Source organism: Callithrix jacchus, chromosome 3 (genome assembly GCF_049354715.1).
Source record: "Callithrix jacchus isolate 240 chromosome 3, calJac240_pri, whole genome shotgun sequence".
Taxonomy (NCBI): Eukaryota; Metazoa; Chordata; class Mammalia; order Primates; family Cebidae; genus Callithrix; species Callithrix jacchus.
The window spans coordinates 77612454-77640447 of NC_133504.1; the positions used below are offsets into that span (position 1 = coordinate 77612454).

Genomic DNA, 27994 nt, shown 5'->3' on the forward strand with positions numbered 1-27994 from the left:
GAGTTTGCCTTCATGTATCAGGAGAATCTTGTCTTCTACAAACAGAAGGCCATCCTGTTTGTTCATTTAATTCTGCCCACAGTCTGGGATCCCACAAACTCTGTAGGACTTCAGAAAGGAAATTATCCTATTTCTCACATTTTACATCTTATTCACTGCCTAGTAATAGGATGGTTGACCAAATGCCAAGTGTGTTTAAGCAACTTAAGTAAATTCCCTAAATCTGGTTTATCTAATCTATCATAACCTTAGTAGTGGAATATCAGCAGTTCAGCCCAGATTTCACTGTGCCAAGCCTAATCAAATCCATTCCCGTTTCAGTCTTATTTCTAGTATAAAATAAAGAGAAATTCACACATCTATATCCCTCCTAGTTTGGTCTAGTCTTACAGTTCTGTGAGTGCAAAAAAATTGTAGTAAAATAATATACATGCTTCTAAAAAATTAATCCTTTTTAATCTGAAGAGCCTTAAATTTTGATTTAGGATGTCTTCAAGCAAATCTGATTCAGACTTAGAAATAAAAAATAATTTTAAAAAAGTAATGTTACTAAAATGACACCCAACTTATTTTATTAAACAGAACATTTAATTTCTAAGCCTGAAAAATGACTTTGGAAATTTTTGTAGGTGATGAAGGTCCCTTACGGGGAGTTTTAAAATAACATTTTCTGTGGTAAAAGAGTTCTCCAAAGATAAGATCAAATTTCATTTTCTACTTTTAAGTTTTAGGAAAAAATTTTAAACCTTTAAAATGGAAGTTTGAGTTTACGTTTTAGTCAATGAGTTTTTATAAATATTTGCAATTATTCTCAGAGTATTCTGCTACGCTAAAATAATTCTTATAAAATTTTTTGAAATGGAGAGTAACAGCTGTTTACATCTTATGTATGGACTCAAGTTTCCCTCCTGAGTCCAAAAGGCTCAGGTCCAATACATTTCTTGTGAGTCCAAAGAAAAGGGACAGTGCTCTGAATGTTGCCAGTTTCTATAGCACGGCTGCTCTGATCCCAGGGTAGAAATACAAAGAAAATGAAGCTGGAAAGATATTCTTTTGGATTTAATGTTCTCAACTGTGGTCACCCTACTGGCCTTCTCCAGCTACATTCTTAACAATTTCACCAATTTGCTGCTTCATGAGAACACAGATGCAGTAGACTGTCATTGTGGCGTGATAATTTATCTTAGGTCTTTTCAGACTTTTTAACCCAATAAGAATACTCGAGAACTTGAGAGCATCTGCTTTGGTATTAAACCTGAGGTATTCACAGAGGCAGGTAAAAAATGAAAAACACTTTATTCAAAAAATTGCTATTATATGAGTATAACATTGCACTATTTCTAGTGATACTTAGCCACTGTTGCCTCTAATTTTTAGGTCCAAAATAAGATGAGGATAATGATGACAATGACGTAGCTTAGTCAAGCATCTCACACTTCATCTGCTGCAAGCCAATGTTTGATTTTCAAACTTTACAGCCTACTGTATTTGAAAATAGAGGCCGGGTTCATGGGGGAAAATGCACAAACCTCAAGTGCATATATTTGTTTGATGTGATGCAGGTGTTTGAGTTTTCCTCTGGAACATCCACAGCAGCATGAGGAGATAACCTTAGGCTAGCAGGGACCCGCTGGGGACTTTTTTATATTTGATCAGCCATTTATCTTGTTGGCATATGGCACCATATGTATGACTTTTACTGCTTTGTTTTTTATTTTCTCTAGATGGCCTCATTACTTGAGAAAGTGTAATAAAACCTGTGTTTTCCTGAGGTCAGTCTTATCCTTCACTTTCAATAGCACCTGAGGGTTCTGCAAACATTCTAAAGGAAAACTTACAGCCCAATAGCTTTTTCAGCTCACACATCGCAGCAACACACAGTGGCCACATAAGACATGTATTTCCTGGTATAAATTAGACCCAACAATTCAGTTACAACAGTATGCCTCAAGAGACAAGGAGGTCAACATGGACAAAGAAAGTTCCCTCCACAAAAGGTCAGAAACATAGTTCTATACGGTAATCCCTCTATCCAATCCATTGAGACTCTGTGAGTAGAATAACATCCTGCTCCTTTATCCCAAAGAAAACAAAACTGAAATATTAAATTCTAGAAATTTCATACAAATGAAAAGTCAGTCATGAAGTCATCATAACAGGAAGGGTCAACCAAATAGAGGAGATTCAAAGGATATTACAGCATCTAATTTTTCAATTAGTTGAAATTGGAAGTAGTTCTCATGTAAATGACTGAATATATGCCTTTAAGGATCCTCTCCGAAATAAGAACCTTCAATCAATTCTGATTTGATCTACAGGCTAAAAGCAATCATGTAAGATTAAAATTGAAATAGCATATATAGTTCATATCATTGACTCATCTCAAATACTACATAAAGAAAAGAGGGAAGAAATACGAAAGTAGTCGCAAGACTAAAAAAAGTACTAATAAAAATGACACAAATATTTTACTATAGTTGACCAACCTTTTGGGCCTGGGGTTTCAGATTCTTTTTAAGCTAATACTCAGCACCAGTCTAAAAAGTCTGTATTTTCGCATTTTCTCAACTCACAGGAAATCATAAACTGGTTGCCTTCAGCATCAACAGCCCTTTAACCTTCCACACATGCACACGCACAGGCATACATACTCCAGTTTACCTCTACCATTATTACCCAGCAAGATGTATAGGTCCGTACCTTCCTTCCCCTGTCCTTACAGATTCTTAGGCAGCAAAGCTGTAAATTGGAGGAGAACATGGAAACTCCTGAAGTACAGATGGGCAATACTGTAGCTAGTCAATTATCCAATAAGTTCTAGAGATCATGGGGTGAAAAATACATTCATTGGACATCAATTGGAAAAACATCCAGCCTATTTAGTCCCTGGGCACAAGAACTGGACAGTATTTGGACATTAGAGTATTGCATAAGGAAATAATCAGAAATGCAGGCTAAAGAATTATGCACCAAGATGTTCACAGAAGCATTATTTAAAATTGCTGAACAAGCAAAAACAAAATTGGACTGAAACCAAGTAACCCCACATAGATAGACTATTAAACAAACATTAAATATCATGTTTTCAGAATATATTTAATTAAATAAAAATACATGATATACCATAAAGTTAAAAAACATACAGACATATATATATATATATATATATATATATATATATATATATATACACATACACACACACAGAAGAGTATGTTTTAAGTCAGTGTGATACATTCAAAATGAGCTGAGACTTGTGAAAGACACTTAGGATAATAAAAAGTACTTTTCCATCATATTTGAAGCAATAAGAAAAGACAGGAAAGGAAGAATCCTACTAACTCGGAGAAAAAGAGTAATTTACTAACAGACAATAGAATCTATTTTTCTTTTATAAGCAAAAAGGCCTTCAAATTCTAAAAATAAAATATACAATTAAAATATATGAATTTCAACCCAAAGTAATGAGGAAGGCTAGTCTATAAGCTTTGTAAGGGCAAAATCACATCTGTTTCTGTGTCCATAACACCTAGCACACCTGTGCATAGTAGTATTTCAATTAAAATTGTGAACAACACATGAATATAGAAATGAATACACAATAAGAAGAATCAAGGGCTTTGAAATGATCCAGTTAATGTCTCCAGTTGCTGAAGAAATGTACAGTATTTGTAGGTAAGTATTCATGGTTCAGTGTAGATAAGTTATGTAAGGTCAATGGATCTTGAGTGGTTTCTAAAGTGTGTATAGAGCAGATTTCCCAAATAATAATTTATCCTGGAAATGGAAGAGTGATATCTTTGATCCTGACTCCTAAGGATATTTTATAGCAGGTTACTAATCAAATGAATTGTAGAAAAGTCCTGCGGTACTAAATGCCAGAATACTTCCATATCCTTTCTTCCATATGTGACCCAATAGAAGTTGGTGCTGGGCATCTGCTGGTAATTGCATTTTCATTATTTGGTAAAAGATAATTTTAAAAGAAAACAAACAGTGAACTTCTAAGATACTTGAACAGGGAAGTGGAAATCACAGCTGCGCCATGAGCAGAGTAATCTGTCAGCTGTGCTGAACACACCAAAAGAAACTGAAGAGACTGCAGATCTAGTCAACACTCATAAGGCAAATGAAAATGTTCTAGGCAATGGCAATAGTAAATCTTTTCTTTTTACAGAGTAGTGAGAGTAGAGATATACAGAGGTAAGCAGAGGTACAACTGACAGACCTAGCCAGAAGGTTGAACGTGGAGAAAATCACAGATTCTGTCAAGATTTCAAAATTTGGACAGTCAAAACGGTAGCTGTGCCATGAGTATAAGGAAGAAAGTGAGGAGGAGAAGCAAAGTGAGGCAATGCTTAATCCAAGTATTCGTCATAATACATTTGAACTCAGTCAAATCGTGCAGTGAGATTACAGAACTGCCTCTCTGGAGAACTGAAAATGTGCATGTGAGAGCCCTGTGCCTGAGGTGGTAATGGAATCCGGAGGCAGAAAGCCCCAATCTCTGCCATAACTGATATTCAGAATGAGTCCATGTCTTCAAGAGAAGGCGAAAGTTCATTTACTTTGAGTGCAGTCCATTTCCACTGACTGTTTCCTTTTGTCTTACTGCCCACCATGTACCAGAGATGTATCAACAAATGAAGCCATTGCTCTCTTGACACTGCCACATAAGAGAAAATGTTAGTGTCAACTTTCAGTATGCTCCATCTAAGAATAACAGCAAGGTGTGTTACAGAAATATTTCTATCAGAAATAGTAAAGACAAAATGTTTAAGGTTTGGCATTTACATTTCTATCCTTCTATTATCTAGGAGATATACTGATGCAGAACAAATTTTGGATAATGCTGGGAAAATGAGGTGTTACTGTATTCACTTAGCAATATTAAATCATAGGTTACATATAGACAGCAAAGTGATTTAGTGGTAATTTTGGTTTCCTCTTTAGAAAGAGAGATCAGAGGGATTTTCTAAAAATAATAACCATAAAATACAGTAATAGCAAACACTCTGAAAATATTGAGTGTTATAAGGCACTTATTATGTCTATTACATCTTAGGAAAGATTATCAGTAAATATTGCAGTCTTAAATATAAACTTGCAGAGTGCTAAATCCTCTTCCAAAATAAACTTCAAAACCCTCCAAAATGATTGTCTATAATAAACAGACAAAGCATTTACTTATGGCCCAAAGTGAGACTTTGAAGTTCACTTTTAAAGAACATATTTGGAAGTAGTCCTCAAAAAGAATGTTATTTATGGAATGAAAGGATATTTTAAATCCTTTTAAAATTTATTTTCCAGTCTCTCCTAAAAATGCTTTAATGCCTCCTTTGATATGGCATAATTCATATCATCCCTTTAAAAACCACAACAACATGAAAAATTTCACAAAAATTAGCAGTTTAAGAATTCTATATTCCCACAATCTGTATGTGTATCAGAATCACAGTACTGTACTGATTGTGAGAATGCTATTATTTTATATATCACAGGGGGAAAAATACTGCCAAAAAACTTTTAGAACAATGTTTTCTATAACCCAGAATTTTCACTTCAAACTTATTCAAAGGTTTTTCTTTTTAGTACTTATTGAACAATGGGTTATCTTATATCATTCCTAGGCCTTTGTAAAAATTAAAATACAAGCAAAACAAATTGGTTAAGGTCTTCCTGAAGTTTACCCACATTTTGGGTCTTATCTCCCCAGATATTTTCAACTAAAATTTGTTTACGACACAGTACTGTTCTCCAGGCAGTAGAGAGTGTTGTTGATGCAGTGCTCTCTCTGGAATTTCACTCCAAGCTCCTGACATTCATTCTGCAATTTTCTGATGCACAGGGACAAGCAGTGATGAAACCAGGGCCCCCACAACACACAACCTCGTTTCAGAGATGTTAAAATGCACGAAAAAGAATAAATATTCATGTTATATATCTTAAGAGATAGGAGATATTAGAAGGAAACATGGGCTACAATTTTGTTTTCTATAGGCATCTTGGAATTTCTTCACTGTTCATCTGAGCTTTTATACCTGGAATTTGAAAAAGTGCTAACTTTAAAGAGTTAATATAGAGCTTTAAAAAAGAAGATGGCAGCCTTTCTACGGCTTCTTTTACTGTAGTGATAATGTCAGCACCTTCATCAAAATGGAACCAGCAGCAGACATATTTACCAGTAGCAGAACACCAGAAATGTATTTGTATTTACTTTCTTGGGGTTATTAATTTGCCATAGAACTACAGTCATCCTATTCCTACATTTTTCAAACTAAAAAAAAAAAAAGGAGAGAGAGAGGGAGGCCTTGTTCCTAAGAGATTATAAGTGCTATGGATGTGGGAGAGATTGCCTTTTTTTCTCAAACAAAAATATTTTCATCTCCTTATTTTAAATTTGTAGACTGATTTCTGGAAATTAGGTTCAAACATTCTGGGATTTAAACATTGAATCAAATACATAATCTTAAAGTAAACATTCTTGGAGTTAGACTCCTAGTATGATACATCTGATTGAGACATTGCTATGCCTGCTTTTAGAAGTTTATACTTAAACTGGAGAAAATCAGCTAAAAGAAGAATCTAAATAAATATGCTTCAATATGTTATCCACGTTGAAATTTTCATTTTTCAGTTTTCATTGCAGTAGTAATTCAGACCAGCTTTGAGATTTTTCTAACCTATCAAAAATCCCACAAGATAAAAAACACAGAAAGAGCTAAATGTTTTCTAAAACTTATATGTAAATGTTTTTAAATGCTAAATTCTCATCTATGTGCCACCGAGAAAATCGTGTAAATTTGCAACTTGATCTTGAGGTGAGAAAATTGGGAAAAAAGAAAATAGCAAGTGATATGTTTTACTAGAAAGTTTTCTTACATATATTTTTTGTTTCTTTAAGATATATCATTACTATCAATCTTTGACTACAAACAAAGCAACCTGAGGTGGTTCAACTGTAAATAAAAAATAAAGTAACTACAAAAAACTAAAATTGATCATACATTAATGCATGCCTTTATTTTAAATAAGAAATAGATTTAGCCAGACATAATATTCAAAGTATTTAATAACTGCTGGGTACAGGAACCAATCAATCAGGATGGGCACTGCCATCAGCAGCCAAACAGCCCCACAGCTATCAACTGGATACCAACTCAACTCTTAGCATGATGTGCTTCACAAAACTGCTCAGTAACATAATATGTAAAATAAATTAATGAAATATTTTACTTATGTGTTACTTCTTTGCTTACTTACTAGAATATTTTTGTATTTCTTTGGACTAATCAGTTAATGTGAAAAACCTGACTTTTTTGTTAAGAAAAAAAAAAGTCTACTTTTTTCACTGATGGGTCAAGGGGTGACTGAGACATAGCAGCCAGTTAGTCGAATCCTAGAAATGAGAGAAATATCTGATAGAAGGAAAACAATACATTCAGAAAAATGACAACCAAGGAAAAAGATGGCCAGTGAGAAATTCCTAGTAGCCAGCATGGCCAGAGGACTTTTAAAAACTACTGTTCTAAGTTGTGTTTTTGTTCTTTCTGTGTTTAAACTCCCTATGTTAACCATCAAACCCAAGAGAGTTACATAGGTAACCTTGTTGCACTATAACTTTGGGGAACTGAAAAACCAGGTCTGAGTCCCATACTTAAGAAAGAAGCAGAGCAGAAAAAGGTCAGAACCTAAAGAAAATGACAAATGAGGATTGAGACTTCTATAGGAACAGTAACTTAGAAAGGACTAAAAATTATCCCACCCAGAAATACTGGGCAGAGTGGTATGCTCTCACAATGCTTGAGACAGCATTTAGTTTAATACATCTGGATATATGCCCCCCCAAAATATAAAAAGTAATGCCAGAAAGCAAAAGTACTTGGGATATCTTTATGATATAGCACTTTACTATTTAATAATGCTTGTCATTAGTGTTTTATTTCTTAGTGTCAAAGAATCTAAAAAGCCATTTTAAAACAGGCACAAATTTATGCCTATATAGTACATATGTTGCTTTTCTTATTTGTTTTGTAGAAATGTAGATTTTCTAAGGATTTTACCTCTTTTAATTTTTGTGGGTATGTGGTAGGTATATATGGTAGGCATATATATTTATAAAGCATATGGGATATTTTGATACAGGCATATTTTAAATTGCTCATATCTTTGATTCACTATTTTCTACCATATTTCATCATTTTAAAATATTAAATATTTCCATAAAATAAAATCAAAAGCCCTTCTCACTCATCCTAAAAGATACAATTAAATCAGCGTTATTCTCACTCAAATATGTGGACAGACTGCCACGTATTTACGAACCATTTGTATGGAATAACAGAAAAAAACATTCTTGAAGTCAGGTAAGCATAATCACCCATATGGACCACAATTGACAGTGAATCTAATTGTTTCATGAATTTTTTATGAATATAGGAGATGGCTTGGAAATGGGCCAACTCTTTAAGGCCCACCTGTGTCAAATCAGACCCTGGGAACTGGTCTAGTGGTAGGAATTATGGGATGCAGATATAATTTTTATTTACTTCTTGGAATTCTATTTTATGACTAAATACCTGACATAAAAATTCCTAGGATATTGCTGGTTAGAATATTTGAGTGAAGTAAGCAAGTCAAACAAAACAAAAGGCCGAAGAACATTATGAATCTCCACATTATATAACAATCCTTAATTTTTGCGAAGTAATACATTTGTGGATAAAACAGCCTGGAATGCAAGAATTAGATGAAACAAATAAAGAACAGATATAAAATGAAACAAGGCTGAAAAGTGACAGAGTCCTAAGAATAACTCCAATCACTGCTATTTCAGAATACAGTCTATAAAGACTCTCAATAGAGAAAACAAAGTAGATTTCAGTCTTTGTGCTGCCAGTATCAATCTGACATTCATACAGAAGTGATGCATTCTCAGTCAGAGACACTTGACATTCAATGGGTTGTTTCTCCCCTTTTGTTGATCCTAACCCTAATTTAATAAAATTCTACTGATAGAGGCCATTTTTTCTAATTCACATATACACAAAGTGATATAACAAACATAAATTTGTCAGATAGAGTTAAATAGGATGGCAATGAATCAGAACCAGTGAACTAAGCTTGATACCTAATTTAAAGGGAAAGAAGCACAAGCACATGTTGCAAACTCAAGTCATCGGTATGGTCTACTTTCCCTTCTCTATAGTTATCCTGTTTTTATGACAGTGAAAAGCACTCTGTAACAATTTGCATTTCTTTATCTAAAGTGAATACTAACTAGTGATATCCTTTGTCAGATTATTTGGTTATTGCTATGTGGAGATTGTTTCTATTGGTTAGATAGCAAACCATGAAATTATTTGCTTTTCCCATCTTTGATAGGCAGGATCTTTGAAAAAGTGACACAACACATTTATAAAGATAATAACTGTGGACGGCCAGAGTCTTCAATAACATAGTGGTTAAGAAAGTGGGAGCTCCAAAATAAAAAATTAGGGATTCAAAAATCTTATCTTTATCAGCTACATCATCTTATGTAAGCTACTTACCCTTTTTGTGATCCAGTTTCACCATCTGTAAAAAGGGCATAATCTATCACATAAGGTTGTTGTGAGCACTGGAGGAGGTAACAGGCAAACAGCATGTAGAACAATGCTGGACATACAGTTGATGCCCAGTAAGTGTGATCTATTTTTCTCAGGCAGCATCTCCAACACCATGATGTTAGACACACAGATGCCAATGGAATCTTTCCAGTACCAACTGACTGGAGTTCCACATTGTAGCCCAGAAAAGGTCTTCAGGAGGCTATTGAGAAGTTGGAAACCTCAAAATAATTTGGAGGCTTAAGGTCATTAATAATCTTGCTTCTCCTACTTCCCTACAGAAAGATCTGTGTAGTTATTCTAGAATTGAGAATATGAGGGTGATGGAAATACCATGAAAATGAGAAAGCATTTTGAAAGGGAGTATATGTGCTCCTACAACCCACACTTTAGACCTAATCATTCTTGACCCATCTTGATTATCTTGCTAGAAAGGCAAAAGATACTGGAGAGTAAAACATTCTTACTCTCAGATCCCATTGACTAATATAAGGGTGTTAATTTTGCTGTTGTACCATAGTTTCTGTAGCTTCTAAGTAGACTTGATATTCATTGTCCCTTTCCACTGTCTCAGAGAGAAACCATTACAAATGGGATTTCAGAAAATTTTCTATACAGTGACTCCATGGATCTGGATTGTTGAGGAAATTGGGACTTAGTATCTATACAAATTGATTATTTCTTTAATAACAAACAACTACAGTTATATGTACTCTGAGAAATTAAGGTCCACAATATAGAATTTAGTGTAAAACACCCAATTTAAAGATCATGTGTCTATGTTACAAAGAATGACTATAAAAAGCAGACTATCTCCATGTATGGGCTTTTAACTTGACGCATTGAGTTGAAGATAATTTCTAAGTGACACTGACCAGACTGGATCCAGCAATAGTAAATGGATGTAAAAGAGGCTGAAGAAAACGGAAAGTAGAAGTGAGAAAATAAAAAAGAGAAAGACATGCAAGGGTAGAAACTACAACATGATGAAATCAGCAAGACAGTGGTACAACAGCATTGGTAGATAAGCACTAATTTTCCATTTGACCTTTGAGCGGACACTTCATATTTCATATTCAAACTCTGCTTAGCCTGACTTCCCCTTTCATCTTTCTGGAAGTATTTTGTTAGAGTCTAAATATGTACATTAGTCATGAATTTATGAATAAAAGGCACTCTAAATCATAATTCCACCTAACATGAAAGCAGTTGGTTAATATACAGACCTCATGCACACATTGACATCTTCTCAACTATTTACCCCGGAAACTTTATTATTTTAGAACGTAATAAAAAATAATAACTTTTCTACAAGTCTTCACAGTTTAAGATGCACTTAAGATGAAGAATATGAGGTTTAGAGAAGATACATCCATCAACAAATATTAAAATAAGAGTTCTTTTAATTTATAGTAGCCATATCAAATGCATCATCAATAGTTTGAGGATTTTGCAAGTGACATCTAAAATCTGCCATATTATGTAGTGTAATAAATATCAGATAGCATTGAAATCATCCCAAAATTAAGGAACAGTCAAGTTTATACAATCTATATTTAAATACTTTTGAAGGTAATAAAATAGAATACTGTCTTTATTGAAGAAAACTACTATAAATAAGAAACTACAAAAAAAAAACCTACAAATAATTACATAGGGACATAGTAACTTTTTTAGAATAATTGCATAATATTTAATACAACTCCAATTAAGTGAAATTTGGCTTAATCATAATGAAATAGTTAACAACTGGTATTGACCAAGTTTATTATAGGCGTAAAGTAGCCTTAAAATAAGGTTGTAGTCACTCATATCCCACAATAAAGATCAAGCTTTTATTGAGTATTTATGTTATATCAATGCTTTCTGGGTCAGTTAACAGACATACTTTTAATCTAATTTCTCAATTTTAATCTAATTAAGATTGTAAAATAATGGAAAAATGAAAAATCAATATAATAATTAAGATTATCGAGGCACTAATTTTATTAGTCAAACAAGTTATTCTTATAATCACTTATTCTTCAATTACATATTTATTAATCCCTGCTATGTGTCTAGCTGTCCTATAATCTTACTATTGTTTAAAGCACACAGTCTGACCAAAACAGAGACCCTTTGCTCTATAGTTTTATAATCTAGACCAAAGAAGCAAACAATAAATACAATTTGATGATAGATTTTAAACAGGTTTATTGAGGCATGAGATATAATAAACTGCAAATATTTCAAGTGTACAATGTGGCCAATGCTTACATCTCAATGAGCACATGAAACCATCACCATAATCAAGCTAGTGAATATACTCATCACCCTTGAACATTTTTTCCTACCCCTTGGCAAGCCTTCCTAAACCTCACATGAACCTTTTCCCAACTATCCCAAGCAATCACTCATCAGCTTTCTGTAACAATACTTTAGAGTTTGTAATTTCTAAAAGTTGTATAAATGGAATCATACAGAATGTATTTTTGTCTGCATTTTTTCAGTCAGCACAATTATTCTGAGATCTATTCTTGTATTATAATTCCTTTATACTGTTCAGTAGTATTTCATTGTATGGATACATGGTAATTTTTTGTCCATTCACCTGTTTACAAATATCTGGGCTATTTCCAGTTTTTGGCTATTATAAGTAAAGTTGCTATGAACATTCATATATAAGGCTTTGTGTTGATATGTGCTTTTATTTCCTTTGGGCATACACTTGGGAGTGATGTGGCTGGGACATATAAGAGGTTTAGATTAAACTTTTAAAAAAACTACCAGACTGTTTTCCAAAATTGTTCCAGCATTTTACATTCCCACCAACAGTGTATGAAAGTTCCAATTGTTCCACACCCTTGCCAACAGTTCATACGCTTAGTCATTTAAATTTTAGCCATTCTGTGAGTATGCAATGGTATGTTATTGCAGTGTTGATTTGCACTTTCTCTAATGACTAATGATGTTAAACATTTTCCCGCGTGGTCTTTTGCTACCCACATATCTCCCTTGGTGAACTGTCCATATTTGCTGTCCTTTTTTTTTTTTTTTTTTTTTTTTTGAGACAGAGTCTTGCTCTGTTGCCAGGCTGGAATACAGTGGCACAATCTCAGCTCACTGCAATCTCTGCTTCCCGAGTTTGCACGATTCTCTTGCCTCAACCTCCCAAGTAGCTGGGATTATAGGCGAATGCCACCACACCCAGATAATTTTTGTACTTTTAGTAGAGACAGGGTTTCACCATGTTGGCCAGGCTGGTCTTGATCACCTGACCTTGTAATCTGCCTACCTTGGCCTCCCAAAGTGCTGGGATTACAGGTGTGAGCCACCACACCTGCCCTTGTCCTCTTTAAAAGTGAGTTGTGTGTCTTCTTAATTAGTATGAGAATTCTTTATATATTTCAGCTACATCTTCTTGTTGTATACACGTTTTGAAAATGTCGTCTATCAGTCAATGGCTTATTTCATCAGTAGTGACTTTTGAAAAACAAAAGGTTTAATTTGATGAAATTCAATTTATCAAACATTTCTTCTATAGTTTTTGCTTTTTGTGTCATATTTAACAAACCTTTTTTAAATGTAAGGTCACAGATTTTTCTCCAAAACTTTGTTCAAGAAGCATTATAATCCTACCTTTAACAATCAAGTTTATGATTCATTTCAAGTTAATTTTTGCTGTTTGGTAAGAGTCAAAATTGATTTTTTGTGCAGAGTCTAATTTTTTAAGTACCATTTGTTGAAACCAATAATCCTTTCCTCATTGATTTGACACGGCACCTGTCTGAAACATAAATTAGCCATATATGTGCGGGCTATTTGCCGGACTATCTAGTCTGTTTCACTGACCTCTCTATGTTTAAGCCAGTGCCATATCATCTTGATGACCACTGTTGTATAATATGCTTCTAACCTTTTCTTCATTTTCAAAGTTATTTTAGGAATCATAAGGCCTTTTCATTTCTGAAAATTTTAGAAGCATCTGTCAATTTCTAACCAATTTTTTTGGTATATTAATCGTGATTGTGTTGAATCTGGAGTTCAATTTCAGAAAAATTGATCTCTTAACAATATTGTTTTCCAGTCTGTGAAGGCTGTCCTAGTTTGCTTGGGCTGCTGTAACAAAATACCACTGACTTATAAACATCAGAGATTTATTTCTCACCATTTTGAAAGTTGGGATGTCCAAGATTGAGAGTCATCAGCAGATTCTGTGTCAAGTGAAGACCCACTTCCTCACTGTTGACCGTCTTCTCACTTCAATCTCACTTGGCCAAAGGGTGAGGGATTTCTCCAGGGAGCCCTCTACAATAAAGGTACTAATCCCATTCATGAGGGCTTTGCCTTTATATCACCTCCCAAAGATCTCACCTTCTAATACTGTCATGTTAGTTTAGGATTTCAACATGAATTTTGGGGAGATATAAACATGTATTCTATTGCAGTGACACATTCTATTTAGGTTTTCTTTAATTTCTCTTAATAATGTTTTGTAGTTTTCAGCATACAGATATTGGACATCTCTTGTGCAATTTATTCCCAAGTATGCTGCATTTTTACTCTACTGAAAATAGTATTTTAAAAAACTAAATTTCCAATGGTTTGTTGTTACTATATAGAATTAAAACACTTTTTGCAATTGATTTTGTGTATTGCAAATTAGCAAATCTAGATTAGCTGAGGTAGGTTTAGTAGATTCTACTGAATTTTCTAGAAACAATCTTGCCATCTATGAACAGATAAATTTACTTCTTCCTTTCCAGTCTGTACATGCATTGCTTTTTTCCCCTCCCTTTATTGCACTGGCTAGAACCTACAATATTGACTAGAAATGATAAGAGCAGACAACTTTCAATGATCTTCAGGAGAAAAACATCCAGTATTTTATGGAGTATAATTTTAATTGTAGATTTTACATAACTCTTCATCAGATTAAGGGATTTTTCTTTTATTCCTAGTTTTCTGAAAGGTTTCGGTCAGAAATGGATATTGGAATTTGTCAAATGCTTTTTCTCATGTATTAAGCTAATCACGATGTATAAAATTGATATATTTTCAAATGTTAAACTAATTTGCATTGCTGGGTTAATCCCGGTCGTGATGTGCTATCACTTCTATATACTATTGTATTATTTGACACTAAAATTTTCATTAAGAATTTTTACATCTATGTTTATTATAGATATTTGTCTGTAGTTTTCTTTTTTATATAACGTCTTTGACTAGGTATCAAGTAATGCTGACTTCATAGAACAGGTTGGGAAGCATTCCATCTTCTTCAAATTTTGGAAGAATTTACACAATATTGGTATTAATTCCTCAAATGCTTGGTAGAATTCACAAGAGAAGCCTCTGGAAATAATATTTTCTTTGCGGGAAGGTTTTTAACTATAGATTCAATTCCTTTAATAAATTTAGTAGATATAGCACTATTCAGCTTACCTATTTGTTTTTGAAGGAATTTTGATAATTTGTGGCTTTCAAGAAACTTGCTTATATTATTTATTAGCACAAAATTATACATAGTATTATCTGTATGATCTGTATTGATATTCCCTCTCTCATTCCTGATAGTGGCATATGCATCTTCTCTTTTTTATCTCTGATTAGTCTTATTATAGTTTTATCAATTTCATTGATAATTCTCGATGAATCAGTTTGGGGTTTTATTACTTTTCTGCTGTGTTTTTGGTTTTTTATTTCATGGATTTTTTTTCTATTATTTCCTTATTTCCATTATGTTCTTTCTTATACTAACTTTAGCTTTAATTTCTACTTTAACAGTTTCTTAAAGTTAAAGCTTAAGTAATTGATGACCTTTCTTCTTTCTTAAAATATGTGGTTAGTGGCTGGGCACAGTAGCTATCACCTGTAATTCTAGCACTTTGGGAGGCAGAGGCAGGCAGATCACTTGAGCCCAGGAGTTCAAGACCAATCTGGACAACATGGCAAAATCCTGCCTCTACAAAACATTGCAAAATTTAGCCAGGCATAGTGGCACATACTTGTAGTCCCAGCTACTTGGGAAGCTGAGGTAAGAGGATGGCTTGAGCCTGGGAAGTCAAGGCTGCAGTAAGCCTGCATTCCAGTGTGTTTAGTGCTATTAATTTCTCTCTGGCTACATCCTATAAGTTTTAACTACTGTGTTTTAATTTCATTCAGTCCAAAATACTAATAGTCTTTTTGATTTCTGTGATCCATGGTTTAGTTAAAAGTATGTTCTTTAGTTTCCAAAGATTAAAAGATTTATCCCAATACCTTTCTATTAATGATTCTTTGTGGTCAGAGAACATACTTCATTTAATTTTAATCTTTATAAATTGTACTCCTCAGCATATAATCTCTCTTAAAGACTCCTTGTGCTCTAAAAAAAACTATGAATTTCACCATTGTATTTTAGTAATGTATAATTTGTCTGGTTTCACAGGTTTACAGTTGGAGAAAAATTCTGCGTCAGAATGAATCATACCTACAGCCTCACTCATATCTGATTTAAATAATATTTAGATAAGACTTTGGACATTAGAGTTGATGCTGGAATGAATTAAGCATCAACTTATTGGGGGATGCAATGAATATATTTTGCATGCGAGAAGGACATACATTTTGGGGTGCCAGAATGGAATGTTACGGACTACATACTTGTGTTTTCCCCTCAAGTGTATACATTAAAACCCTAATCCCCAATGTGATGGTATTAGGAGGTGACATCTTTGGGAGGTGATTAGGTTTGGATAAGGTCAGAAAGGGTGGTGCTCCCAGCATGGAATGAATATCGTTCTAAGAAGAGGAAGAGACACCAGAGAGTTTTATTTGCCATGGGAAGACACAGCAAGAAGATGTCCCATCTTCAGGCAGAAAGAGGGCCATCACCAGGAATTGAATTATATGGCACCTTGATCTTGGACTACCAAACCTCCAAAACTTTAATAAGTATGTTTGTATTGCTTAAGCCTCCTAGCATATGGTATTTTATTGGCAGCACGAGCAGTCTAATTCACCCAGTAAGATGTATAGTATCTTCTGTAACTTAGGAAATACACTTCCCTAGCACCTTTCAAAGTCCCTGAGCTGACCCTAAATAAACCTGTAATATTGAAAAATGTGGATGAAGAATTCTCAAAGGAAGGTAGGGTAAGAAAACGTTAAATGGATAAGAAGAAGTCTGGTGTTAGGAGAAGGTTACTTTGTACTGAAATAAGCAAGGGGGATATAAATAGCTGCCCTGGATCTTATAGAATTTTGATAAGTAGAAAGAATTAAGAAAGGGTAATCAGGAAAAGACAACATTTAGAAAAATAATGGAAAATGGAAAGCACAGGGTGCATGAGAATAGTGTATAAATAACTTGCTTACAAGAGTAAGTCCATGTAGAGAACTGTAAAAAATAATACAATATAGATCCATTTGATTAATACTGCATAGGGACTTGCATAGAAGGCCACTATATTAGAACATTATCATAAAAAAACACTGGAGAGTTTTCAAGAGGAGACAGACACTATATGAAACACCTGCTATACCCTGCTTCATTTTCCATGCCTCTTTTCCTAATTTGAATCAACTACTGCAGATTCAGCCCCATAGCAGTTTACAACCTCACTGCCACTAGCAGATTGGCCACTCCAGGTCTGATGATCCAGCACTGACAGTTGGATTACCCCAAGCCTACAGCCTCTTTTATCACCAACATACCTAGGGTCCAGTGAACTAAGTATTAGCTTGGGGTGATCATACAGCCGTACCCTGTTATCCTAAACCATCAGACTGAGCTTCTGGTTCTAGTCTCCCACTTTACTTCCTGCCATGTTACCTGACCTAAAATTGCAGCCTCCACCACGCTATCCCATACACAAACTATAGAACAGAGATCCTGTCCTGAACCTCCATAAGTAACTAGGGGTTCCTAGACCTCTTTCTCTATCATGATAAACACTTTACCTGATTGTTCTTCATTCAACTTGTCCCCCAGTGGCAAGGGATCTGCTAAATGGGAAAATTTTGTGACATGCACTGTTACCCCCACCCTCTGACTTCCATGATTGCTATATATTTTTATTGCTGTTCCCCAGTAGAAAGAATGATTCTTGCTACTATAATTGCCTACTTACTACCTGAGCTTGTGAGCTTCTCATGGACCATATTATACATATGGGCCAGCATTCCAAGGCTCAGTTTTATCTATTAAATTTTCCTCCCTTTTCTCATTTGCTATCACTATTGTGCCAGGATGTCACATACCTCTGCCCATCCAAATTTAACAAGGCCATCATCCATGTCATTTTAAAAAGTCCTTCAGTAACTCAAAATATATACTGAGTAAGTAAAGTACAAATGACTTGATCCAAATTTAAGTTCCTCAACAATCTGGTCACAAGCTTCCTTTTCAACTATCTGTTACTATCCAACAAAACCGAGCTGTCCCCAGTATTAGCTATTCCTAATACTCTCTCTATACTTGAGCTTCCACTAACAATTTTTTCTTAACTAGGAACAATCAACTAACTCCTCTCCTCATAATAAAATCATATTCCCATTACGAGACACAATCTAAATTCTCTCTTCCCTCCAAAGTGATTGATTTTAGGGTACTCTCTCTGGGCTGGAGTAGGACTGAATGATGGGTAATAGAAGCTAAACTTGAAGAAGTTCCACAAAGGAAGGCACTCACAGTAGCCTCTAAGGCTTCTTGAGAGCTAAGCCGTAAAGAGCATATCCTTAGCCTTTGTCCACGCACCTTTTCCCGTCATTATCAGACCAAAAAAACAGCTTCTAGTATAGCCAAAGAATATTGTTGATATGACCCTAAATTCCCTTTATAATTAGAAATGGCAAGATAAGAAGCGGTGCAATGAAAATGGCATCAAAACACAGCCTATCACTTTTAGAAGTGTAAATGAATGCTCTGTGGGGTTTTTTTCCAGTTTCAAGAGAGGAGACAAGGAAATGTTTCAACAAAACTGTCACTTCTCAGGGAAACGTGTTAATGCTATGAAAATTAAAATTTGAACGTCTACTTAACTGAAATCAGCAACACCAAGAGTTGTGTGTACAGAAAATTCATCAGCCTGAGAATGAAGCCATCCAACCTACTGATAGACAGCCATATCTCTAGCCATTTTAGGGAAAGCCCTACTCACTTTATGTTACAACGTAAGCAAGGAGTTCTAATTGACTTCAAAGAGATTTTCCCTAGTTGGGAACTGGGAGGGTTGAGAAGGAGGAAACAAACATAATTTCTTTCCCTGAGAAAATTTAATAAAATCTAAAGGATTCTTAGGAAATAGAAGTTAACTGCACATGGATGCCCGAAGAAACGTTTGGTCCAATGTGATTCATAAATTACTCTGTAAGATAAATATAATTTTTAAAACGCATGAAATGAACTTTTAAAATGTGGCTATAAATATTAAAATATAAATTAAGTAGCATATCCTTCTTTTTAATTATGTAAATGTTTTTAAAATTATATTTCCATTTTTTCCCATCGTTTGTTAACAGCTTCAGGCAAACTCTAACTGTGTTACTCTCCGGTAACACCGTTAAAAGAAATCATTAGTCACAGTGTGTATAATCTTTATAAATTTTAGCTTTGTATTAGCTAAGAAAAGCCTGAGACATTCTAACTCAGAAAAGAAATATGACTCTGTTAAGAGTTAGTAAACAATACATTGACTTGCTAATGAATGTACAACTTGTTTAGATGACCAGCTACAACAACTGAAGAGAATTTAAGAGTGCTTTATATGAAGAAATGCCAAATCAATAATTTAAGCTAAAACACTCCACAATTTTTTGTTTACTGGAGTAACATTTGCTGTACAGAGTGATTTGCCATTTTCAGAAATACACAACACAGCTTTATTTATTCATTTATTTATTTGTGTTAGGAGCCGTGCAACTTGCTGAAAAAACAAAGACACAAAACTTGACCTGAAGGAGCACTGTTCTCCAAGAAAGACCAACAATCTAAAAATTAGCAGCAGTACAAAATGGCACGGAAAATAATAAAAGCTATTTACCAAATACTACGAGGGAGGGAGAAAGCAACCATTTGGGATGCTTCAGTGGTGAATGAAATGGGTGTTTGAAGAAAATTTCATAGAGAAAATGACCTTTGAGTTAGACAGGTCTTGAAAGATGAGGATGATTTCATTAAGCAGAGAAATGAGGAAAAGACATGCCATACAGTGAGATCCGATTAATTAGAAGAGTAAAAGTTACAGGGACACAAAATAACCTTACAGGAACTTTAAGTACTTAGTGCTACACTTCTTTAAGTGTGGTCCAGAGAGCAGAAACATCTATAGGAGCTTGTTAGAAATGCGGAACCTCAGCCTTCAGCCAGATCTTTTGAATCAGAGTCTGCATTTTAACAAGATGTCCTGGTGAGCTGCAGGCTCATTAATGTTTGAGAAACACTACTCCAGTATGTATAGTTTATGGGAGAAGAATGATGTGAGAAGTGAAGATGCAAAGACAGATGGATGAACATCTTTGCTATATGCCATGAAGTTTATACTGATCAGAAGAAATTAAGTGGTTTCTTAATCAAAAAAGTTATGTAATCGGCGACTTATAAAGATAGTTCTGGTAGCAATGCAGCAATATTGTAGAGTGTAGAGAGAGAATTGGACCATGCAGAGATCAGTTTGGGGCTACAACAACAAGAATGATAGCTACCATTTACTGAGTGCTTTATACATGCCAGACATCATGGAGCAAACCTTATATTTTACATGTGTTATTTCAATCATTTCATAATCCCCATTCTGCAAATGAAAAACAAGGTAGGAAAGATTTTTTTAAATGTCCAAAGTCATATAAGTAGTTTGCAGATGAATGCTACCCTAAATATGATTTCAAAATTTGAGGTCTACTTCCAAAATACACTCCAATCTATTTGATCTGCGGGTGTGACTGAAACAGAGAGTGGGTGTTTTTAGGCATCATTGGTTGGAACGTTTGCAGCTTTCATTGTGTCTCTGAGCCAAGACTTCAGGTCTGTACTACAAATTCCAAAGGCAGAATAGTGCCTTAAGATGTGGCTACTAGCTGAACATTGTACACTTGGGGATGTAATGTCACCTGCTCTACCTGGGACACTCAGGTATATAGTTGCTGTTTGGGGGGTAAGCAGAATGGGTTGGTGAGGGGGACCTTAACAGAGGAGAAAACTGTCTTTTCACAAGGTCCACTCAAGTCAAAGAGATTTTCAGTAGCAGATACCAATGTATCCCAGAAGAGTTCTGTTTTCTACACAGAAAAAAATTGATAAAAAAGGTGAGTTAAACAGAGGAAGTTATGAAGTATTTTTGATGATGATTGTGACCACCTAAAGCATCTGAAAGAACCATCTGGGCCCTCAGTGCTTATTTTCCAAAACATATTAGTATACACAAGAAAAGGGATGAGAAAAAAGAAATTTTGTAATTCCAGGCCCTGAAATTAATTTGCCTTAATCAATGTTTACATCAGAGTTTGAGGACGATATTAGATAGTTAATGGACTATCGATGAGAAAAAAAATGGAAAGCAGGGAATAATGATTGATTTTCAAAGCCTATTTTTCAGATGAAGATTATCTGTCTACCTGGGAAAATCTCACAGAGTCACAGAAAGCCACTTTTTTAAGGAAGAGGAAATGTGTTATCATTTTATAGAGTATTACTTCCTCAGTCCTAAAAAAAAAAAAAAAAGAGCAGCTGACCCTACAAAAGTAGAAGTTTGAGAAGTTTTGAACAATATGATTATTTTAAGATTGTAGCTCTGGATAATGGCAAATCAGAGGGTTTCATTCTTGCAGACAGAGTGGACAACAGCAATTGGTTACACAATGTCTTGAATGACTGATACAAAGAGAAGGCAGCAAATTGTGTAAAGCTGAATACCCTTTAGGCCTCTGAAGATAAAATTGTCTGCCAGTAAATGAAATTGATGAGCTGGAGGAGGTAGGAATAATTCCTATAGTTCTAAAACAAGCAAAAGCAAATTGATTAAGAATCCATTTGCAGTGCATGCTCACATTTATATAACCATCTTTAGTTTTAGTTTATCCAGCATCAACCAAAGCCCAACAAATCAAAAAATCTGAAACAGGAATATCTCTCAATGGCTCACCATGAAAGAACTCAGCACAAATCAAATTGAATACGTGCGGATGATTAATAGCAGTGATCTGCATAGGGTAACAACCCACATTCTAAAAACAAAAGCAAAGAAAATAAAAGAGCAAGAAAGCAAGTTGTAAAAGAGCACAAGAGAATAGGGAAGAAAGCTAACAAATGAACCTTCAAACTATAGAAAAGAAGGCAGGAAAATGAACTGCTGAACCTGAAGAAGAATGTTGAGGGACTAAAGTTATCACAATGGGACATTTAGAAAAAGGCACATTCCCCATTAGGAACTCCTCATTATGTTCAATTATAAATCAGAATATTTTTACTGACATTTTTTACTAGTGGGTATTGAAAAAAAAAGTACAATATTTGAATTAATTATTTACCAAGTTTTTCCTGCTAACCCTCTTGTACATATTGTCACCCAAATCTCATCATGTAATTCCCACGTGTTGTAGGAGTGACCCAGTGGGAGGTAATTGAATCACATCTTTTCCATGCTGTTCTTGTGATAGTGAATAAGTCTTATGAGATCTGATGGTTCCATAAGGGAGAGCTTCCCTGCACAAGCTCTCTGTTTGCCTGCTGCCATTCATGTAATAAGACATGACTTGCTCCTCCTTGACTTCTGCCATTATTGTAAGGCCTCCCAGCCACGTGGAACTGTGAGTCCATTAAAACCTCCGTTTCTTCCCAGTATCAGGTATGTCTTTATCAGCAGCATGAAAATGGACTAATATAATTGCCAAGAAACTGATTTGAACAAAGAGCCAGAAATGAAACCATTTTGCAGCTGAGTGAGATTGAAAGAACAGACTTTGAGACTTGATGCAAGTGGCCCCTGGAATGAGCAGTAGAAAAGAGAAGACAAGGAAGGAAGGAAAGGTAACACATGTGGTAGATTACTTATCAGTATGTGCAACTGGGATTCAAGTCCACTAGAGACTTCTGGGGAACCCACTGACAGGAGAAAAAGGCTGAGGAATTTGTCACTGGATGACAGCTATTACCAGTGATATTCACAACACTTACAGAAATCCTACAGCCAAGGTACATATGGTAAGAAGTGTATAGGAGCACAGACTACTGGAGAAAGATGACAACAGACTCTGCTGGTCTGTCACATCAGCAGAGGATATATGTAGGAGATATTGGCCAATGACATTGAACACACAGACTAGTTTTGGTTTCTGTCTCTGAATTCCTAAATAAAGAGGCTGGACTCTATTTTATAAGCAATGAAAGAAATAAATAATTGACTCATTTTTTTATTATGCAGAATTTCAAATGTAAATTTATCAGACTGTAAAGAAAAGTATAGTAAACTTCCAGGTATCCATCATCTAGTCTCAATAAACAGCAATTCTGGCCCATCTTATCCTATCTGTACTCCCATTCATGTTCTTTCTCCTACATATTACTTGAATCAAATTCCAGACTTACATCAATTATTCATAAATATTTCAGTATGTATATATAAAAATAAGGACCTCTTTTTAAATATAATATGATTTTTTTTTCCTAGATGGAGTCTCTTACTCTATTCCCCAGACTGGAGTACAGTAGTAAGATCCTGGCGCACTGCAAACTCCAGATTCAAGCAATTCTCCTGCCTCAGCCTCATAAGCAGCTGAGATTACAGGCATGTCCAACCATGCCCAACTAATTTTGTACATTTAGTAGAGACAGAGTTTCACCATGTTAGTAAGGCTCATCTCAAACTCCCGACCTCAGATGATCTGCCTGCCTTGGCCTCCCAAAGTGCTGGGATTATAGGCGTGAGCCACTGTGTCTGGCCCAATATGGCTTTCACACCTAAAAACATCAGCAATAATTCCTTAATACCCTCAAAAATCCAGGAAATATTCACATTTCCATTGACAAGGTTTTAAAGATAATTACATGATTTTAAAAATGATTGATAAAGATTATTCTCCCATATGTACACAGGTAAATTAAAGCCAAGAGGGCCAAAACATAGAAGGGACAGTGTAAAGGCCACCACAACAGGAGAGAAATGAAATGAGATAACTGGAATAAAGACATAGACCCTGAGCGAGAGACATGATAGGTTTTAGGGGAAGCAGAGATGAAGGAACACAAAAGTAGGAAGAGCAGAAATTCTGCTGGGACACACAGGTAAGCACAAGGGATTATTGGTTTAGTATGAAAAGTGACAAATTTAGTCATGGACCTATTAAGTTTAATAGGATGGACATCTAGTAGAAGTATATAGGTAATACCTCAAAGATGGAGAACCACAGTTTGAAGGAGAGATTGACACTGAAGATTTCAACTTGAGAATCACAAAGGTTATGGCTAATTGAAAGACAGTTTGTAAAAAAAAAAAAAAAAAATTGTAAAGGGCAAGACAGAACTTTGGGCTTTCCTTAAAGAACCTGAAATGAAAACAAAAAGCATGAAAGAAGGCAAGAACAAAATAGTCAAGGAAGTGAGAAATAAAATACAAGAACTGAGATGTATCAGAGTAGCCAATTTCAAGAAGTATGAAGAAACTCATTAAAGTGTAAGGGAAATATTCTGGAGAATCTAAAGTACATTGAATATTCCTGTACTTTCTCAGTGATACTAATTTATATTCAGATATTCAGCACTATTACAAAGTTCCCATTATGTATCAAACACTGTCCTAGGTCCTGGACATATGATGGAAGAAGGACGCAGAAGGAGCAGACTCCTTCCTTCTTAGAGTTTACAGTGTAATGAGGGAGTCTAATGTTAGTCAGGTGTTTGTGCAAATAAATAACCACTGTGAGTGCAACGAGGGCAAATCCAATGTGGTAGCGATGAGAGTGCACAATAGGAGAACCAGATCTATTCTGGGACAGTAACAGAAGGCAAAGGATGGTTTACTCAAGATGCTGAATGTATTAGATAGCCACAGGCTCTAGCACTGCTAGTTGACCTGTGAGTCAAAGAATGACATCATTGTTTTTGTCATTCAAAAAAGAGGTCTGGTAGAGGAAAGAACCAGACCTCAATTTTGAAAGAAAAGGGATTTTTACAGAGTTCTTATAATCAGTTAATTGGTGCAACACTTTGTACAAATGCTTACTAAAGAAAGGAAACATTGTCAAAAGCACTACATGAGAACATTCTAAATTATTTTTAATAATGTTGACATATTATATGAGTGTCACAAAAGAAAATGTGTATTTTGGCTTTAGTCTCTGGTAATAAACCATTACCACTGAAACATTTTCTTTTAGAAATCAGTATTTCAGTTCTCAAGCTCAAGCAAAGGTTTTCTTTGAAAACTACTTTCTTTTGTCCTTACAGGGAGGACAGAAATCTAGAATAGTGAAGCACCATGTGAAAAAAAATCACTGATCAAACCTTTACTTTTTCCTATGCTGTTTACATCTGCTTAATTAACAGACAAAAAGTTACCTATAGAAAGTTAAAAAGCAAAGCTTTAAGAGGTATTCCATCTAATAAATAATAAACTTTAAATTCAATCCATCTAAAAATTAAGAAATCAGGATCAGAGACTTAGGCAGTGCTTGAATATTTTATAAAATAACTTTGATGAAAAGTAAACTGTTAAAATATCCTTCAGAATGTGCTTAAGATTATCTTATTATGATTGGAATATTACCGTTTATTTTTTGAAAGCAAAAGATAGACACCTTTCAGAAATCTTCCTTAAGAAAGAGATTAGGTTCAAAAGTCTGAAAAGTTGATTTATATGGTTTTAGATTTCACACTGCAGCTAATGTGTAACAGATTATCACTTGTTGAGATTCACTGTTATATTAAAGAATATCCACAATCAACTGAAAAAGTTATTAAAATATTCCTTCTTCTCTAATTACATATTTGTGTAAAGCCAGATTTTACTTCAAACAAAACACCATATTGCACCCAACTAAATGCAGAAGCAGGTAAGAGAACCCAGCTGTCTCCTATTAAGCCTATTAAAAATGTTTTTAAATATATTAAAAACATTTACAAAAATGTAAAACAGTGCCACTCTTCTCACTATATATGTATATATATTTTTGGTTTTTGTTTTGTTTCAGAAAAAAACTGTATTACATATGTTAACATATAATATGTTTTCATTGTTTTTAAATGATTTAGTAAATATTTTTTAAATTTATCAGTTTCAATGTCTAATATGATAAATACTAATATAACCTGCATACACAAAGTTCTTTGCAAGGGCCTTCAATAATTTTTAACAGTGTAGAGGGGTCCTGAGATCCTGCAGAGGTACAATTTCTGTTTACCATGTTTGCAGTTTGTTTTGGATCATCCTGGAATCCTTTAAGCATAACATACCCCTTACAGTTTACAATTATTACACTGTAACTCCGCTGAGTGGTTTATAAAACGCCATGAACAAATTAGTAATGCCAACGAAATAACAGGATATTTTTTTCTTTTAGATTTTAACAGATTCAAGAGGATGGAAAAAAAATTATCATCAACCTTTATCATAAAATTTTTGTGAAAACAATATATCACCTATACTGGGATTATAATATATATGTTTTTAAGAATGAAAATAGCCATACTCTACTGAATTAAAAAGTAATGATTAAAAAGTTAAGCCTGTATAATACAATAAAGAAGGTTCTACAGATCACCCAAATCTATTCACCATCCAAAAATAGCAATGTATTGGTATATTTTCTTTCAGACTTTCTTTGTCATATTATGCTGTGTGTGTGTAAAGATGAAATAATGCAAGTATAAACTTAGCCACGAGAGCATCATGATAAGAAAGAAATTTCAGTTTAGAAATCTTTGCATTCTGAAAACCACTGATATCTGAGTAAGAAAGCGATCATAAAAGGCTAAGTGTTAATTTTATTAACTCAAATGTAAACTGCCTTACATGCTATAATAATCAAATTAAGTTTTAAATCCAAACTGTAGCTGAGTAACGGATCTAGACATCAAACTGTTTTCTAGTTAAAAACTTTAAGGTTGTAAATATGCTGAAGCCATTCTACTGACCATATTAAAATCCTGTTACAAATTAGAATAAGGAAAAGTAGATTGTCACAGTGCCTTTTGGTATTTTTGTATGACTAAGAATGTCTGTATTTTTAAAATCTTATACGAACATCTAATTATCTCACTGGATCTCTATGAATTTAGCTTTAAAATATCACTTTAAAAGTAATGTGATCCTATACATTTACCAATATTTGTGTGAAAAGGTAAGAAGTAATTAGCATCAAATGTTTCTTAAATTAGAGATCATCTGTTTTTAATTTTTCCTCAGATGTCTTATCAGCCTTCACTAAGGAAAATATTAACTTTCCATAGATTCAACAGATTGAAACACTTTTAGAAGGAGACAAAAATTGGCAGAACAGACCATATGCAATAAAGTTGAAATGATAAAATCAAAAATATGCTGGCAAATGCTTTTTTTCCTCACCTACCTTGAAAATGTTTCAACTTTCGATTATGTAATCAGCACTCCAGAAAAAAGAAAATACGTATTTATGTAGCCTCTGAAGTGTTTATGTATTCGGGTATCACTGACAAATTCCAGCAATCAGATTTTGAACAACGATTATCTAAAATAATTTATTGAGGCTTAGGGTTTTTAAATTATACCAGAAAATTATTTCATTATATTTCAATTTATCTTATATCAAATAAGCTTTGAGCAAAATAAGTCAACATATTATTTTGACTTAATATACATTGTTTATAAAATTTAATTAAAAATTTTTTTTTACTGTTTTCAAAGTTATTTCACACATTGCCCATTAACATAAACTACAAGTATGAACTGAGCAGGCATCAGATAGAAAGAAGGGCACTTAAAAACTAATGTAAAAGTGGTCCAAACAACAAATACGAAAATCATGTTAACTTGTCATTATATTTTCAGTTCAAACAATGCTATTCTAATAATTAAGTTATTGTTATTAAGGAGCATACTTCATAAATATGAAAGCACCTACTCAAAATATATATAAATGCATTTTAAGTTTTATCAAAAACACAGTTTAATTTAAATGGACATAAACATTTTAGACTGCAAATAATTGCATTTATATGCATATAGATGTCCTCACAGGCTGTATAAAGTCCCCACCATGTTCATTGTTCATTTGAAGATAAATATATACAGCATTTACTTCAGTTCACAAAATGTGGGCATAAAACAATCTATAGAAGCTTTTTATAGGATTTAAAAGAGTTCTAATCACCCATGCCAACTGCAGTGTTCTCTCAACACAAAACTTTTGAAACCAAGCATTCATTTGCTAAAACAAGGCATCTGCTGTTAAGGAGA

The 27994-nt window shown here is 34.2% G+C and overlaps 1 long non-coding RNA gene across 1 annotated transcript in view; it reads right to left on the minus strand.

The window, feature by feature from the left end:
• LOC103791882 (uncharacterized) overlaps positions 1-27994 on the minus strand; it is a 93623-nt gene that overhangs the window by 46808 nt on the left and 18821 nt on the right. The window lies entirely within an intron of this gene.